Source organism: Adiantum capillus-veneris, chromosome 15 (assembly GCF_014529385.1).
Source record: "Adiantum capillus-veneris isolate H3 chromosome 15, ASM1452938v2, whole genome shotgun sequence".
NCBI classification, from domain to species: domain Eukaryota; kingdom Viridiplantae; phylum Streptophyta; class Polypodiopsida; order Polypodiales; family Pteridaceae; genus Adiantum; species Adiantum capillus-veneris.
This window is the reverse complement of record NC_140945.1, coordinates 48,059,623-48,073,119: the sequence shown is the minus strand read 5'-3', so window position 1 is coordinate 48,073,119 and position 13,497 is coordinate 48,059,623.

The following is a 13,497-nucleotide window of genomic DNA, read 5'->3' as shown; positions in this document are numbered from 1 at the left end:
TTTTCCTAACACTCATAAGGACCCTCATATTTGCCTTTCCTAGCCAACACTGTCATGTCAAAGTTGTTGGTTGTAGTCGCCAACAATCTAGCCACCCTTTGGAGGGAGGTACCCTAAGGGGTGCTCAGGCAGGTGCGCACTGGGATTTCAACAATTTTTTTGGATTTTTCAAAATAGAGCACCGTCTAATAGGGGTGGGACAACTCCACAAGGTAGTGGAGACGCTCCAACATGAGGACAACAGACAAGTTAAAAGAAGCCAGAGGAGCGGATTCAAGTTGTTGCATATACTGGGGTCACGATCTTGTAAGAGTCTCCTCCAAAGATGGTAGATTATCCTATGGTCAAGAAGGTAGAGATGTTGACGATTATGAATGTCGATCGGATTACCGTGGATGTTGTGGCATCCAACTCATTGAACCTGTTGATTGCACATTGTGTTTGCGTCACTATTGGTGGAGGGTCTCTTTGTTCACTTTTGCCCTTTATCAAACCTTCGTGTGGAATTCACATTAAATATGGTGCTCTTCCATTTATTCAAGCTGGGCCGTTGACAACTACGTGTATTGGTAGATGGAATGATGTGGCAGTCACCTTACATAAGGGTAGTTCATTTTTAAATTAATCAAAGCATCATTGAGAGAGAGAGAGAGAGAGAGGGAGGGAGGGGTAGAAGATGAAAAGTTTAAATGTTATAAGAAAGAGCCCAACAGAGCTAAAAAATTTAGCCAACATTGTGAAACTTTGCACTGTCATCTCCGAATTAGAACATTCTATATTGGGTATATAGGAAACAATTTCTTTTCCTATGTCCACTTAGACTCCACCAAAACTACTTCTTGTATAACTTCTTTAGACTAGGTATTTCTTGACAACAATTTAAAAAAAAAAAACAAGCCTCTCTCCCTATAGGCACTTTCCATAATACTATGTATTGAGACCCCCCCCCCCCCCCCCCCCCCCCCCCCCAAAAAAAAAAACAATAGAGTGCGCGCAAATACATACACACACAGAGTCACACTTGCCCAAGCATCTACCATGACTTGACTATCTATGACCATGAGTTGTGCTATGGAGGAGGGAGCATAACCTCAGATAATCAAGGAGTTAATATAAGGATGGATGCTTGATGTTTCCATGAGGAACGCTTTAGGTGTTTTGGGGCAATATAATATGTAATTTGATGCTAAACGTTTCCTAATATGATTTAAGTTCTATATGTATCTTGTTGGGTTTCGCTCGTTTTTATGATTGCTCATTTTTATGATTGCTCGGAAAGGTTCGCTCGGAGTTTGAAGTTCCTCTCAATCCCTGTTGAGATGCAACCATTTCTCCTTTTGGTCCCCTATTGAGATAGGTCTAGAAGCACATATCTATATCCTAACTCTTGTTCCTCTTTTTATCTTCCCATATTAAATGATCACTTTAATATGAGAAAATAATTTGGTAAAGTTAGATATTATATTTTATGATATTACCTCTCTCTTGAAATCATAGTCATCCTCGACTATGAGGTAGAGAAGATAAAGCCTAGTCATTAGTCCATGTTTCTTAGTGGGTAGAGGATCCCTTTTTACCCTACGATATCATTCCAAAATGGATGACTAGTCCATTTGGTGCTTGGGAGACGTAGCTACCGCAAGCATGTCTGCTCTTTAGTCCATGTCATACTTCCAAAGTAGAGTGACAAGTTCTACTTGTTGGTGTTTGGGAGACATCCTCACCACAAACATGATCCTAAGCATGCAAACGTCTTAAATTTTGTGCACAATAAAAGAAAGATAACGAGTCTTATAAAACAAAAACATTGCTCATTTCAAATGCATTTTCATTTGCTTACTCTAGTGTAGCATTGTAAGCATTGAAAAGGTTCATATTATCCTTAATTTAGGTTCCTTGCATCCATCTAGAATCTTTAAAATGATAATTCTTAAACTTAACAAGATATCATTGGATAACGTTACCATTTCCTAGTACCTTGTCTTTGTATTGAAGAATCGATTTGGGTTGCAACATCTCTTCTTGATCTTTGATCTCTGGCGGGTCCTCCATTATTGGTTCTTTTGGCGGCTCTCTTTTGTAAGGCTTGAGTAGGCTCACATGGTTAGCATTGTGAATGAGCCAATGGTTGGGCAACTTTAATTGATAAGCCATCTCGTTGATTGGCTTAAGACTTTAAAAAGAAAGGACCATAGTATCTTTTTGCTAGTTAGCATAATACTCTTGGTGGCTCGTAGGATTCTTGCCCGTAGTATGCCTTAGATGAGCCTTGAGAAACTTTATTAAGACCCAATCATTTCCCTTAAAGGCTAAGGCTCTTTTGTGCTTATTAGCAGCAGCCCTTTTTGCCTTTGCTTTGAGATGGATATAACCTCTTAAATCTTTAGAAAATATTCTTGTGAGTCTCGACTATATTCATCAACACTAAATATCTTCCCATGTACTTCAAGTAGTAAGGGATTTTTTTATCTTCCCTTTTTAACCTCGAAAGGTGTGTTCCCCACAAAAGTATATATAATGTCATTGTATGCATACTCTATAAGAGGTAGGTACTTCTCTCATTGAGAAAGTTGATCTACTTCCATGACATAGGCTTTTAGTAAATTCAAGAATTTTTAGATTAGTTATTTCACTTTGGTCATCCGTTTGTGGATGATAGGCTGAAAGAGAAATTTAATCTACTTCCTAGATTCTCAAAGAGACCCTTTTAGAAATTATTGGTCATTCTAGGATCTTTGTCCGACACTATGGATGTTGGAAAGCCACGATACTTGAAATTTTGAGATCTAAAGAGGGTTGCCGTTTGATGTGCCTTAATAGTCGTTTTGAGAGGCATAGAGTGTGTTTTCTTGCTAAGCGTGTTGGCTGAAACAATCCAAGTTGCTTCCCTCGATCAAATTTTAATTTTGGGTATACCACGCAATTTGAAACATGCTCTTGTATGTTTACTATTCATGGTAGACCAACAAAAATACATTTCTACTCCTCAAAGAGTAGATTATGGAATCCCTCTTTAACCCGTATAATGAGAAGCATGGGATTCATACATGACTTTCTTATTATATGGGTGAGTAACACTTAGCCTATTGCCGTTTGGAAGATAATCGTCCTCCAAGGTGAATGGTTCTTTTTTTTTCCCCTAATGAAAGGCTGTAATTACCTACTTAAAGTCTCGATCAGTAGCATACTCATCTATCATAAAAGATAGACATTGTGAGTTACTATAGACACCACATTTATCCTTGGCCATTGTGAAAGTGCATCGACTACTTGATTGTGCTTGCCAGCAATGTGAGCAATATGAATTCTAAATTGCGAAAGAAAATTTGCCCACCTCATTTTTCTGTCGGAGAGCTTGGTGTGCATCATGAATTTCTTGAGGATTTGTGATCCATTCGTAGGATGAATGGAGCCCCTAAGAGATAGTGCTTCCATGTGTCTAGGACATGTAGAACATCTAACAGCTCTTTTTCATATATGCCCAAGACCCATTCATTGGCATTGAGCCTTCGGCTCTCATATGCTATGGCATGCTCTTCTTGAAGCAAGACTGGTCCAAGGCAATCACCACAAGCATCACATTAGACCTCAAATGGCTTTGAGAGATCCGGAAGCATGAGGACTGGTTGAGAGGTAAGCTTCTCTTTGAGCTTTTCAAAAGAATTTTGTTCTTTAGCAGTCCATGAGTACTTAACGTTCTTCTTTGTTAAGGCATGCATGGTCTTGCTATTTGAGAGAATTTTCTATGAAGCGTCTATAGTATGCAGATATACTGAAGGAGTACGAGTGGAAGTGCGACGCGAGAGAGAGTGCAAGAAGAAGAGCACGACGATATGGTGAACTCGCTCTACTGTAATGTGTAGAGCATAGTGAGTTCTTATTAGGTTTTTACAAAAGAATATGTGTACATACCTGGCGGCCCGTCCACTTACCTGGGCGACCACATTGGGCTTTATACCCCAACAACCTCCCACTTAAAGTCCAATGTGGTACTTTAAGTGTGAGAGAAGCTACTATACAAGCTAATATACAAGAGATGTAGAGAAGTGATGTACTACCCTACACCTAACTGCTTGCGAAAATGCGCAAAGCTCTCTGAGGGAAGTCCTTTTGTAAGTAGATCAGCAGGATTTTCTGTGGTGTGAACTTTGACAAGCTGAAGTTGCTTATCCTCGAGCATTTCCCTGATGAAATGATACTTCACATCCACATGCTTTGTCTTTGAGTGATAAACTGGATTGCGAGCCAATTGTATAGCACTTTGACTATCACAATATAACACAGGCATCTCTTCTTTGATTCCCAAATCTGTTACTAGTCGATCAAGCCAAATTGATTCTTTGCATGCCTCTGATGCTGCAACATATTCAGCCTCTGTAGTAGACTGAGTAACCCAATCTTGTAATCTAGAACGCCATGATACTACTCCACCAGCCAATGTAAAGACATACCGTGACGTAGACCTTCGGTTGTCCAAGTCACCTGCATAATCTGAGTCTGTAAAACCCTTTACACTTAGCTCCTGACTCCCATAGCATATACGCATACTCTTTGTAGCTTTCAGGTATCTCAATATTCCTTTCACTGCCTCCCAATGTTTCTTGCCTGGGTTACACATGTATCGACTTACTACTCCCATTGCAAATGCAATGTCTGGGCGAGTAGCAATCATTGCATACATCAAACTACCCACTGCAGACGCATATGGAATCTTATCCATTTCAGCCTGTTCTTCCTCAGACACAGGACAATCTTGTTTGCTAAGTTTCACATATGGTGGCAATGGAACACTCAGTGCCTTTCCCTTCTCCATATTGAAACGTTGCAAAACCTTGTCAATATACTCTGTTTGAGATAACCAAATCAACTTCTTTGATCTGTCTCTCTCAATGTGCATACCAAGTATATGACTTGCCTCACCCATGTCTTTCATGTCAAACGATTTTGCCATCTTTGACTTCAAAGCTGAAATTTCTTCCAAGTGCTTGCCAGCAATCAACATGTCATCCACATACAAAATAAGGATCAGCCAACTGCCATCCTTAGCCTTCTTTGTATATAGACAGTGATCGAACTCACTACGTTTGTAGCCTTGAGAAAGCATAAACTTGTGGAATTTATGGTACCATGACCTCGGTGATTGTTTTAAGCCATAAAGACTCTTTAACAACTGGCATACCCAATCTTCCTTGCCTTTCTCAACAAACCCTTCTGGCTGCTGCATGTAAGTTTCCACATCTAAATCACCATGCAAGAACGTTGTCTTGACATCCATTTGGTGCAACACCAAATCTAATATGGCAACCAATGCAAGAAAGCATCTCAATGTAGTCATCTTGACCACCGGAGAGAAGACTTCATCAAAGTGAATGCGTTGTTCTTGCTTAAAGCCCTTGGCAACAAGCCTTGCTTTGTACTTTGGCTGACTATCATGAGCGGTGATCTTATACCTGTAAACCCATTTACAAGGTAGAGCCTTTTTGCCCTGTGGTAATTTAACTAGCTTCCATGTCTTGTTTTTATGCAGAGCTGTCATCTCTGACTGCATGTCCAATTGCCAATTCCCGGAGTCCTTCATTTGCACTGCTTCCTTGTAACATGAAGGCTCATTGCAATCAGTCAACATGACATAGTTCATAGATGGAACAAACCTATCAGGAGGTCGCGTGATACGTCCAGATCTACGCACAATAGGTGGCTCAGGCTCAACCACAACCCGTGGTTCCACTCTATCCTGTCCTTGCTCCTCTTGAGCCCTGACATTTTGTCTTGCACGTGCAGGTCCATCTTCTTGGAAGACAACTCTTCTAATCTCCTCAACCCTCTCTGGTTTAGAATGATATTTGGATTCATTAAAGTGAACATCATTGCTGCGGACAACCTTTCTGGATTCGGGATCCCAAAGTCTGTACCCCATCTCACCAGAATTACCATAGCCTAGAAAGATGCACTTTCTACTCTTTGGCTCAAGTTTGTTCCTAAATTCCTTTGGAACGTGAGTATATGCCTCACAGCCAAAGATTCTGAGATGCTTGTATGAGGGCATTTTGCCTGACTATACCATCTCTGGCACTGAATCCTTCTGCAAAACCTTGCTAGGAGATCTATTTACAAGATGAACAGCTGTTGATACAGCTTCAGCCCAAAACCCATTTGGCAGCTGTGCATTAGACAACTTCCTTTGACCTTCTCTTGTATGGTCCTATTCATCCTCTCAGCAACACCATTTTGAGGAGGATTGTAAGGATCAGTAAGTTCACGTTTTATACCTTTTGACTCACAAAAGTCCTGAAAGGCCTTTGAAACATACTCTCCACCATTGTCAGTGCATAAGCATTTAAGCTTCTTGCCACTTTGATTCTCCACAAGTGTCACAAACTTTTTGAAAACACTAAACGCTTCATCCTTGTGCTTGAGAAAGTAAACCCATACTTTCCTCGAGTAATCATCTATAAATGTCATAAAGTAAGAAGCTCCCCCTAGAGATAGGTTAGGCATAGGTCCACACAAATCACTATGAACAAGTGCCAACTGTGTATCTCTTCTACTGCTTCTATGCTTATGTGGCTGCTGTGTTTGCTTACCATACAGACAATGTTCACAGAATTCAAAATCATTAAATGAAAAGCCAAGCAAATAACCAGAACGAGACAAGATTTCCATTCCCTTCTTGGACATATGCCCTAACCGGCTATGCCACAAAGAAACGTTCGGCTGCTCGGTTACATTGATTACATTTTTAGAGACATTTGATACATAAATCATGTAAAGTCCTCCAGACTTTACTCCATGTGCTACTGTCATAGAACCCTTGGATATCTTCCACATGTTCTGTCCAAAAGTGGTGACGTAGCCAGCATCATCAAGTAAACCTGTGCTGATCAAGCTCTATGTAATTGCAGGAACATGTCTCACATTCTTCAGCGTGAAAGAAGAGCCATTCTGAAACTTCAATTGAACATCTCCAACACCTAAGATCTCACATGTCTGCCCATTGCCTAGCCGAACATGATCTTTAGTGGTCACATAAGAAGTAAACCACTCCTTGTTTGGAGACACATGAAGTGATGCCCCTGAGTCTATAATCCAGTCACTCAGTGCATTTCCATCAGATGCTGTAAGAAGAGCTGAGTCCATTGTATTCTTCAAGAAGTAGATGTCTCCTGACACTAGACTGTCATCCTCTGCAACAGTGTTTGTCACATTTATTTCTTGAATCTTCACTGAGGACTTGTTCTTCTCACCATGATCTTCAGCTTTCTCTTTGCCTTTTTCTGCTTTCCATTCTCTGCAGTCTCTTTTCATGTGACCCTTCTTGCCACAATGGTAGCATTCTATGTCACTCTTGCCTTTAGCACTGCGAGACTTGCTACGAGACTGATTCCTCTTTCCACCTTTGTACTTTTCTTTGGTCCTTCCCCTGACAACTAAGGCTGTTCCTTTGCCTTTGTCCATTGTCTTTCTATTGGTTTCTTCAGTAAGCAGACTTCCTTCTACACTTGCTATGTTCAAACCATCTGGAGGTGCAGAATTACTCAAAGTTGTGCGAAAAGTGTCCCAACTTTCCGGCAATGTGATCAACAGGAACATAGCTCTAACAGGTTCATCAAACTTGACACCTTGAGCAGACAACTGACTATAGATTGTGTTGAATTCATTCAGATGATTGGACATAGGTGTCCCTTCTTTCATCTTCAAGTCAACAAGCTTCTTAAGCCAGTATACCTGTGAAGCTGCACTCTGCTTCTCATAAAGATCACTCAGCTTTAACCATGCTTGATAAGCCGACATCTCGTCTGCTACATTGAAGTAAACGCTTTCTGCCAAAGTCAGCATAATGGTAGAAAGTGCCAATTCATCCATTTCGCTCCATTCATCTTCGTCCATATCTTCTGGTTTTATCCCCTTGAGCTTTATAGGTTTTATCTGCTTCTTTTGTACCAACACGTGCCAAATCTGCTTCTTCCACAATGGTAAATTGGTTCCATCCAGCTTCTTGATATTGTAAAGAGCAGTGTCCTGTGATCCATCCATAGCTACGCTTCACAGTAGTTTACTTTCCTGGGAAAAATTCGGCAGAGTTTCCCCTGTAAACTGACCTCTGAACCAATATCAACCTGTCAAATGAACCAAGAAAGCTTCAGATTCTGCATAAATTTCGGCAGAGTCTCCTTTGTAAAATGGCTCTGGTGTACTAAAAAACAGACCAAAAACAGCTCAAAAACACATTGTCTCTCTGACACTGTAAGTTGCGGGTAAACATGTCCTGCACCTGTATTGTCTCTCACTGTCCTGTAAGCATAGACTGTGACAATGCCTCAATGACAGTAAAGCAAAGATGCAATCCCAACTGTCTAACTCACAGTCAATACATCCTAGCTGCCTATCTAAGGGTGCTCGAGGGATCGCTCCAAGACCTGTATCACCGAAAGGATCTCAACATTCGAGAATCCCCTAGCTCAATAAAACCTCACTCGACCCTCAACAAAGGCTGCAGTAAATCTGACAGTACATAGACTTCCCACAAAGTCATACATCTACAAATTTCCCACTATATGCTGTAACCGCTGCGGCTGCTGCGTGACTCACAGCCAGCAAACCCTCAACAGACATACATCATCTCTGACAATACATCCCATGTGGAAGTACCTGCAATGTCAGGATGAAATCTGGAATATCAAGTAGCAAACACAAGCTACCTGATGAACTAGTGGATGTCGCCTACAGTCTGTGTGTAGATATGCCCGTGTCATATGTGACACGCCTCCAAGAACTGTGAGCCGTCCTTCGATGTGTAGACAGCCACAAATCAACACTCTAGGAGTGTCGATATCCTCAGCAACTGCAGTCGTAGGCCGAAAACCCCAAATTTGCAGAGTCCGATCTGCACCCGTCGAGACCACGTAGTCGAAAATGGCCTGCACAGACCTTTGTCGAAGCCGAACGGTGGCCGAGATGACCTCAGAATGAAATTCTAACAACACCAAGCCCTTCGAGCTTTCCCACGAGATTTGGGGCCGTGTCTTCGCCTGTCGAATTTCACTCCAATCTAAGTTGGTGACTCTAGCCTCCTGCAGTGCTGCCCCGAGCCTCGATCTGAGCTCTGATACCAGTTGAAGGAGTACGAGCGGAAGTGCGACGCGAGAGAGAGTGCGAGAAGAAGAGCACGACGATATGGTGAACTCGCTCTACTGTAATGTGTAGAGCATAGTGAGTTCTTATTAGGTTTTTACAAAAGAATATGTGTACATACCTGGCGGCCCGCCCACTTACCTGGGCGACCACATTGGGCTTTATACCCCAACATATACCAATAAATCTTCTTAGCTCATGTAGATTCCTTGGATTAGGTGATGCTTTTATTACCTCCAACTTTGATAGATCCATACGGATACCATCTTGAGAGATAATGTGACCTGAATATTGAATCTCTTGTAGAAAACAATTAACTTTTCTTTTGATTAATGAAAAGCTTATTCTCTCTCACAACTTGAAAGACTACCTGGAGGTGTCACTTGTACTCCTCAAGAGAATTTGAGTGGCCTGAAGATTTTTGTCCATCGTGAGTTTGATTGTGGCTAGAGCATTTTTCAGGCCAAAACTTTTAACTTATCAAATAGATCTTCTAGCCGCAACACAGGAAATCGTTTTTTTAATAGTGATCCTATTTAGTGGTCTATAGTCGACACACATGTGATATGTGCTATCTTTCTTTTGCACTAAATGTACTGGTGAACAAAATGGAGAGGAGCTAGGCCTCACCATCACTTTTTCCACCAATTCATGCACTTGCCTAATGATCTCCTTTTGTTGAGCTTCTAAAACTCAATAAGGAGGTTTATTAGGCGGTGATCTTCCTAGTAGAAGCTCTATTGCATGGTCATCATCCCCTTGTTTTGGAGGTAGATCACTAGGGATGTCATCAATGAAAACATCTTGGAATCCATCTAGGAAAGTAGACAAATCTAATTCCTCTTGATTCCCTTTATTGCTACTTATGAAAACATTAGAATCATTTACAGATTCTCTAACAAAAATCATATATGCAAAAAAAGAGAGTTTTTCATTGACTTATCAAAAGCAAGCGTATTTACAAGGGATATGGTGTTCCCCAAATCATTAGCATCTATGTACATGCTCTTTTCCCTATAGGTGAAATAGATTCTTCTTTTAGGGAACGTCATGTTGGCAACCATGCAGTTGAACCATGGTGCCCCTAGGATAACATCCTCATGTTGGAGAGGAGAGATAAAATAAGTCTTCTTTGTAGACGTAGATTTGGACATGAAGCCTCAACTTCCCAATCAAGGGAGTAATGGAGGCTTGCTATCCCTTGAAATCTATGTGAGTAGTTAGAGTATCTCCCATCTCAAAAGCTTGAATGCCCAACTTGGTGGCCAACTCCGTTAATATGAAGTTGTGAGTAGAGCCAGGGTCAAAAAAGATGAAGGCATCATGCTCCCTTACTTTTCCCCAAGCATAGGAGAGGGGTGAACCTTTGCAATGAGTATCCTCTTTTGGAGCTTCAACCATGGAAGCTCTAGGAGTGTCATTGAGTACATTTCTTCTGGGGCAAGAATGATAACCATGTCCTTGCTCTCCACCCTTAAAGCATTTATGGTCTTAACGAAAGGCCTTAATTATTTGAGAGAGAGCTTGTTTATACCTTTGTAAGATCCTTTCTCCTTGGCCTTGTTGTTGTTGGTGTTGGTGTTTCCTTGGAAAGAGTTTTGAGCATTGCTCTTCCCTTTAGCTTCATTTCAATCCTTGTTTTCCATGGCCTTGAAATTTCTTCTCACCCCTTGTTGGAAATTGATCCTTGAAGCAATCATAGTGTGGTGGATGGCTTCGGTGATAGTGGTAGGCCATTGTGAGTTGACATACTCGGCCATTTCTTCAATAATACCGCACAAAATTGTTGCTTTTGTTTGGCAAAGTCTATCCTTTGAAAGATTGTAGCTTTGAGATGTAAATCCCAAAACTTGTCTACATATTTGTGGATAGACTTGTTGAAGAGTAGCTTCAAACTTTGCCATTTGGTGAGCACTTTGTCCTTGGCATCGCTTGCAAGGAATTGCTTCATTATGGAAACTTGTGAAGTTTTCCATGTCTGTGGGGCTTCTCCATTGCCATGAAGGTTAGCCCACCATTGACGAGTAGATTTTTGGAAGTTCATAGCTACATGCTGTAGCTTGGAGGACTCCTTGAAGCCCTCTTCTCCAAAGGCTGCATCAAATTGTTGGATGAAGACCAGTACTTTGTTGGTGGCACCAAAGGTGCCATAATAGGTGAGAAAAGGGATACTTTTCCTCCCTCTTTGAATTTCTTGCGCTTTTGGGACCTTCGCCATGCAAGGTAATTTTTGTGATGTCCTCTCCTCTTGTATTCTCTAGGAGAATAACTATTGCTTTCGTTGGAAGACGAGGAAGTTGAAGAAGAAGGAGAAGAGGGTGACCTCTTTCTTTCCTTTTTCCTCCTTTGTTTCCTCTCTTCCCTTTTGGAATGACAAGGAGAAGGACTATGGGTTGACCGTTTCCTCTTGGGAGGAGTTGGCGAGACAGTCTAGACGAGCCACATCTTCAGAGGAACTTAGGGGTTTGCTTCTTCCTTGTTCTTTGGATTACTCCTCTCTTATGGGAGAGAGTCTTCTTTTGGGAGTCTCATCAAGGGACCTCCAGGCTCCTACCTAAGCTCTCTATCTCTCTCTCTCCTTTTGGAGAGGAAGGGAAATCCCATAAGCACGAAGTTGTCGAGTAACTATGGCTTGCAAAGTAGGGCTGCCCATGGCTTGATGCAACATAGTAACAAGATAATTGATAAACATGGGGGCATCATCATTAGCACCTTCATGTGAAAAATCAAAGCAATCAATGTTCATTCTACTCTCTTGGTTATTGTGAGTCATGCTAATTATACTTATGTGTTTACTTAGTGTATTCTTTGGCAATTCAATACCTTAGTTGCTACTCCTCTTAGCCCTTGAAAATAAGCACTTTAGTATCTACATCCACGACTTGAATTGGTTAATTATAGAGAGTAGTAGGGTGGGTCTAACATAGCAGAATTATCGAGGGATAACTCCTTTTGGACTTCTTATGGCTCAATGATGGTAAAGCCCTAGGCAAGTCTAAAAAGACCCCATTATTAAAACCAAAGCTCCCAAGGTGTGCACCATATCCCACATAGTGGGCTCAACAAAACCGATTATAGATCCAAGTCCACTTACCCTAATATAATTAACAAAATCAACCATTAATAGGCTACTCAAGGACCTCTCTTCTTAAGCAAGAAAAGAGAAACCAAATGCTCTGATATCAATGTAATGGAAATGGCCTATGAACTTTGAGGATAACGGAATTAAGAGAATTAGAGTGAGCTTTTTTGTGAGATTACTTTGAGAACGTAGAGGGTGAATTTAATTAATGGTAGCAACATGAACATAGTACTTAATTAACTTGGCATGAACAATACTTTTGCAAGAGAGAGAGTATTAGAGAACATGACAATAGTTGAGGACCGGATTAACTTGGAGCTGGTCCCCCTCCAAAAGCCGTTTGTATTATAGATTCTCCCATCAAGAGAGACTTGGTACAATACAATCTTTGTGTTGCTTGTGACCTTGGTGATGCTATGAAGATGGAAAGCTTCATGCATCATGAGCATAACATAAAATTTTCAAAAAAACATTAACTATCCCAAGCCTCAGTCTCAAGGCCTCAAACACCTTCGAAGGTGGAGAGAGCTAGCAGGAAATGCGGGTAGGAAAGAGGAAGAAGAATCATTCATAGGAGAAAGAAATAGTTCCTCACTTATCATTACTCTTCTTGCTTAGCATAGCATAATAGCATAGTAGCTTAGTAATGTAGATGAAGAAGATGGCAAGCATAAGCATTGAAGCATGGCCGCTTGGTTGGATTTGCATTCCATAGCCAAGAGTGTTGGTGTAGGCTCTCCACTTCTCAACAAGCTTGGAGAAGGAGATGGAGCTCTTGCACTTTGCACTCCACACAATGAGATCATGTGTGTGTGTGTGTGTGTGTAAGAGATTATACCCCCCTCTCATGCTTGGTCCACCTCCCTCTCTCTCTCTCTCTCTCTCTCTCTCATATTCTTTAATTATTTCATTTGGACATGTGTCCTCTTTTTCCTCTTTGAGAGAAAGAAATTAATTATTTAGTTTTATGTATCTAAATTCTCATTGGACCCCTTTAAAACCTATCCAATAGCATTCAAGCACATCATGAGGGCCACATATGGAGGATCATTTGAACATGTGTCTTTTATGCTTATTAAGTCATTTGGTTTGAATTGAACACTTCATGAACCTTAGTCATTTAAGCATGTGTGAAGCACCTCAAGATTTTGGTCAAGGTTCCCACTAACACTTAGCAAGCTGACAAAGCACCTCATGCTTGGGTAGGATTCCCACCTCAAGGTCAGTCCTAGTTTGCCTAAGGTCAAAGGACTTTTTAACACTAACTTTTGGAGTCTTTAATG